Source organism: Pleurodeles waltl, chromosome 2_1 (genome assembly GCF_031143425.1).
Source record: "Pleurodeles waltl isolate 20211129_DDA chromosome 2_1, aPleWal1.hap1.20221129, whole genome shotgun sequence".
NCBI lineage: Eukaryota > Metazoa > Chordata > Amphibia > Caudata > Salamandridae > Pleurodeles > Pleurodeles waltl.
In genome coordinates, this window is record NC_090438.1 from 197346704 (window position 1) to 197352703 (window position 6000).

At 40.8% G+C, this 6000-nt stretch overlaps 1 long non-coding RNA gene across 1 annotated transcript in view; it reads left to right on the forward strand.

Annotated features, from left to right (window-relative positions):
- LOC138258638 (uncharacterized) overlaps positions 1–2606 on the forward strand; it is a 50026-nt gene extending 47420 nt beyond the window's left edge. The window contains exon 2 of the long non-coding RNA XR_011198475.1: positions 2206–2606. This is a non-coding gene — a long non-coding RNA (uncharacterized lncRNA). The remainder of the gene's footprint in view (positions 1–2205) is intronic.
- The last annotated feature ends 3394 nt before the right edge of the window (positions 2607–6000 follow it).

A 6000-nucleotide genomic window follows, 5' to 3' on the forward strand; every position in this document is an offset into this window, starting at 1 on the left:
TTTCTGCCATTCTTTTGCTTCCCTCTGCAAAGATCAAGACCATAAAGTCAGAAATTCTTCAAGTCCTAAGCAGTTCTCAGATCTCTCTCAGAACGTTAGCGCAAATTGTGGGTCTTCTCTCATCCTCAATCCAAGCCATTTTTCCAGGCCCTCTTCACTACAGAGCCCTTCAAAGGTTAAAAATTCGTCACTTAAGAAAAGGACTCTCATACGCAGATATTATTCCATTAGACGTCGATTCTCGCACAGAACTTCAGAGTTGGATAGACCATTTAGAGGCCTGGAACGGAAGGAGTATCTTTGCATCAGCCCCAGATCTAGAATTAGAATCAGATGCAAGCCGAACCGGCTGTGGGGCTCGGTGTGGACCAATCTCGACGTGAGGCACATGGTCGTCAGAGGAGTCCAAAATGCACATCAATTGTTTAGAGATGCTTGCCGGTTCCTTTGCGATCAGAAGCCTTGCAAAAAACAGAGTTTGCTATGCCATTCTCCTCAGAATGGGCAACATCTCTGCTGTCCGTTATATAAATCACCTCGGGGGCACAAGATCCAAGCCTCTGGCGGAACTAGCCAAGGGGTTCTGGAAATTTTGCCTTTCAAACCACATTTCGGTTCATGCAGAGTACCTTCCGGGCTCTCAAAATTCGGTAGCACATTGGCATTCTCGTCATCTTCGAGATTCAAGCGATTGGAGATTCCACACTTTAATTTTCCAGATCATTTGGAACAAATGGGGTCCTATACAAATCGATCTTTTTGCATCTTGCCTCAATTCTCAGCTTCCACAATTTTACAGCTGGCGTCAAGATCCATTGGCCTTGGCATCAGATGCCTTTTTACAGGACTGGTCCCTTTCCCTCAATTACGCCTTTCCCCCTTTCCTCATGATCAGCAGGGTGCTGGCCCATATCAGGTGTCAACAAGCCTCTTTAATTCTCATAACTCCCTTTTGGCAATCACAAACGTGGTTCCCGGGCTCTTCTGGAACTTTCAATAGATTTCCCGATTTTGATTCCTTCCTTCCCGGAACTGCTTCTCGACCCGCTAGGCCGATCTCATCCTCTCATCCTGGACAATTTATTAACTCTCTCGGCATGGAAACTCTCTGGCAATCTCAATCTTTCCCGTGCATTTCGACAGAAGCTTCCCAATACATCTCACGGTCCTGGGCCCCAGGCACAAAAAAGGCTTACACGTCAGCCTGGTCTATTTGGCACAGCTGGTGTCTGGGAAAACACATTGATTCCTTTTCAGCGGATTTGATTTATATTATCAACTTCTTAGCGGCTAAAGCCAGCAAAGCAAAAGCCTTCCGTACGATCAACCTATATCGATCAGCTATATCTGCCAATCATACCCTAGTCAATGGAAAACCCGTGGGAGAACATCCTCTGATTTGCCGCTTACTAAAGGGAGTAAAGTTTTCCAATCCTCCTTTGCCTAAATACAGTCAATTATGGGATGTTAACATTGTTTTAAAATTTGTTCTGTCATGGCCTGATAATCTCATGCTTTCATTAAAAATTTTATCTGCAAAGTTGACTATGTTATTGTGTCTTGTTTCTATTAAACCTCTCTCAGATGTTAAAGCTCTTGATATTTCTAATCAACAATTTACACCTAGAGGGGTTTTGTTTACTGTGGTTCGTCGAACCAAAACCAATTTATCCTCAGTCTTTTATCCATATTTTCCTGACCATCCGAAACTATGTGTTGGACAAGGTTTAAAAGCGTACGAATTAAAGACTGCAGATTTAAGATCTTCTTCTCATTCCCAATTATTAATCTCATTTAGGAAACCCCACTCTCCCGTTTCTGCTGCTACCCTAGCTAGATGGGTTAAATGGTTGATGTCTCTGGCGGGCATAGATACTTTTATGTTCGGAGCTCATTCCTCCAGAGGGGCAATGGCTTCTAAAGCGTTCTGGGCAGGCTCCTGTTTAGAAGATATTCTTAAATCTGCAGACTGGTCGAATGATAATGTATTTAAAGTTTTCTACTGCAAACCTATCAATAACGTGTCTCTAAATGTAATTAATATGCTTTAAACTCGCATAATAGGAGCCTCCGGTCTTGCCATAAAATGTAGATTTTCCTAGTCCCATGATGGAAAGTCTTAATTTTATTAAAGACACGGAGGCGAGTATTATCCCTCCACTTTTATTAACTTTGTTCTTTATTTTTTCCCTCCCTTCTTTTCAGCACCGCTAACCTTCCACTTAAGTCTCTGACTTCAGCTTGGTTTTCTTCTCTTCAAACTTCCATGACACCGTTCAAAGCTGGTCTTTCCGCTGGAGCTACTTACCGGAATCCATTTTGGCTACCTTGGATTTTGAACTTTTGTTCCGATGTTTTCTCTTTCATTATGGCAATTCTCATTTTGTTTTCCATTGTTCCATTGTTTAATTTTAACTGACTCTCTCGCAAGAAAAGAGGGCTGTTCGCAGTCAAGTGATGTCATAATACCCTTGTTTACATGTGATTGGTGTACTCTGTTCTGACTACGTTTTTATTCCCATTGGCTGTTGTTCCTTTGCCTTCTGGGAATTGTAGTATATTTCTTGACTGCTGCTATTTATTAAAGTAAGAAAAGAAACGCATAATACTCGCCTCCGTGTCTTTAATAAAATTAAGACTTTACGTCATGGGACTAGGAAAATCTACATTAAATGCTGCTACTGGTCCTGCAGCACTGACTGTGCCACCCAGTTAAGTAGCCCTTTAAAGATGTCTGAAGCCTGCCATTGCAGGGACTGTGTGTGCAGTTTTCACTGCCATTTCGACTTGGCAATTAAAACCTCTTTCCATGCCTTTACCTCTCCTTTTGACATATGTCACCCCTAACGTAAGCCTTAGGTCACCAATAGGGCAGGATGCCATGTAAGTGAAAGGCAGGCCATGTACTTTTAAGTTTTACATGTCCTGGTAGTCAAAAACTTCCAAAGACGTTTTACGGTACTGTGAGGCCTACTCCTCTCATAGACCAATGGTTCAATGACATAGGGCGCGATTACGGTGGCAGTCAGGACCACTGCTGCTCTGAGTACCGCCGTCTCCGCCGGGATCAGTGATCCCGACGGGTTGACGACAGGTGCAGGTGCAGGTCACAATCAGCCAGGGTGAGGCTGTATGCAGCTTGCCCTGCTGATCACGACCTGCTTCTCCGCCATGAAAAGGCTGGCGGAGAACAGGTGCAGGGGGTTACAGGGGGGCAACTTTAGCAGCATTTACTTGGCATGGGCAGTGCAGGGCTCCCTCTGCCTAGCGACACACACTGAAAATATACCATAAAAACTATGATAATTTCACAATTAACATAATGATAAATTAAACAATAATTAATAATAAATTGATAATTCATCATCAATATAGCAATACATTATTGTATAATTACCTTTCCACCCTTTATCCCTACAAACCCAGGAACCTGCACCTGAAATATAACTTAAAACATATCTAAATTACATAATTTACATAATTATCAATTAAATAATTGATAATATTTAAAATTAATTGTTACTTAATTATAATTACCTCCCATGCTTTACCCCTACAAACACCACAACCCACGCCTAAAATATAAATAAAAAAATAATTATACAATTTACACAATAATCAATTACATAATTAATATTATTTAAAATTGAATTATTAACTTATTATAATTAATTAACTTCTAACCCTTTACCCCTACAATCCCCACAACCCGCACCTAAAACATAACTTGAAACATAAATTAATCACACAATGTAGATAATTCATTATCAATTAATACTAATTAAAATGAATTATGAATTACTTATAATTAATGCTTTTCCCACCTTTTACCCCTACGGACCCCACAACCCGCACCTAACACATAACTAAAGAATAAATTAATCACACAATTTACTTATTTAATGATCAATTACGTTACTCATAATATTTAACATTAATTATAATTAATTTACTCCCCACCCTGTACCTCTACAATCCCCACTACCGGCTACGACACCATAAATTACATTTAATAATTACATTAAAAGCAAAAACAAATTTATGAACTATATTAAAAACATTAACAATGATTATACAAACAATTTATAACATAGACAATTAAAAGATATACTAAAATACATAAAGATAATAAAAAAACGATATTCTATACAACAATATTTTTGTAAATGATATTAAGAACATAGATATTTTTAACATCGATATTACTTACCTTATGGAATCGATATTTTTGTCAATGATATTCCTGCATAACAATATTAAGTACCACATTATTAAAAACTCAATATTTTCTCCGAATACCAGACCAGCATTAGGCATTCCTTAATGTACCTTTAAGCTCTAATTCATGATCAGAAAGAAGTAGCTACATCATGTTTCATATAATGGAATGACAACGACAAATCCTCTTTAATGGTAAAGTGCTTACTGCTCTGTGTGTCTTGCAGTCTGTCTCCAATACACGTCTGGGCAAGATGACAGCTACACTTGTGTGTTCCCTGTAGACAGCCACAAACACAGGAAGGGTGGGTGTGACAAAGGACCCATCTGCATTCATTTGCATTCTGATGGGCCTTCCTGGGTAGGAAGGGTAGCGGGGAGCTGAAACACTTCAATAGGGAAGTGCCTGTCCCCACACAAAGGGCTGATTACCCTCTACTGAGCCAGGGCTGGGACGAAAGGGGGACCTGTGCACTTCAAGGAGCTGCTTTGAAGTCACCTCCACTTTAAAGGCATATTTGGGCATTATGTACTGGGTCTCTGGCCCCACCAAATCAGTACAATACTGGATCTGGGAAGAACTCTGCTGGAGTAAGGGCTGCTGTGCTGTAAGGATTGTCACTTTGCTTGGACTGACTGTTCTGAGGATCTGGTTCTCTGCTTTGCTGAGCTGCCCTGCTGCCTGCGGATCTCTCAATTACCTTTTCTGTCTTTCACTAACTTCTATACGTACACTGCATAGAAAGGTGGAGTGGAGGAGGATGTCTCTGCCTCCACTACGTAGACTTACAACTATGTCTCAAGGCTGGAGTTCTGCGCCAACTGTGATAAACAGGAATTCACATAGCAGAAGTGGATGTATGGCCATTTCTGAACCACCCTTGCACCGCATCACAATCCACCTCAAGCCTGCTTTTGAATCTGTATCAGAAATTCTCAAACTAGAGGAGGACTGTGATCAAAATAGAACCCCAAATTTGCCCCAGAGGAAGCATAAGTCATTAGGGAGGAATCTTTGTGAACTATCCTGTGCTGTACGGGGGCCTGAAATACAAAGCTGAACAATGAAGCATGCTTGGAAATTTGGACAGGCATTTTCACGCTTTGCAGTGCAGGGTGATTTACTAGCTATCAAACAAAGGAGTGCTAAAGCAATTAAAGCACCTCTTGCACTGGGCATATCTCAAGGCACAAGATGTGCAGGGGTTATCTTCCCAAGAAAATGTTCACCATCCTTGGCTCAGTCCACTGCACTGAAGGGCCCTTCAAACTGCTTGATTGCTCTTCCATGCTCAGTTGGACATAATCGTGATGGTAAGTGTAGGAGGCTGGCCTGGCTTATAGGGGGTGCCTGATGGTACTTACACCTTGTGCCAGGTCCAGTTATCCCTTATTAGTAGATTAGTAGTGTTCTAGCAGCTTAGGCTGATAGAGGTAGCTATAGCAGAGCAGCTTAGGCTGAACTAGCAGACATGCAAAGCTCCTACTATACCACTTATATCATATAGCACTATATCATAAGAACCACAATACTCAGAGTTACTAAAAATATAGGTACTTTATTTTAGTGAGAATATGCCAAAAGTATCTCAGAGGATATACTCCCTTAGGAAGTAAGTAAAATACACAAAATATACTCACAAACCAAAATCAGGTAAGTAAAACACTTAGAAAAGTAGTGCAAACACTGTAGAACACAATAGAATGCAACAGGAGAAAATAGGCCTAGGTGCAACACAAACCATACACTCCAAAAGTGGAATGCGAACCACGAATGGGCCT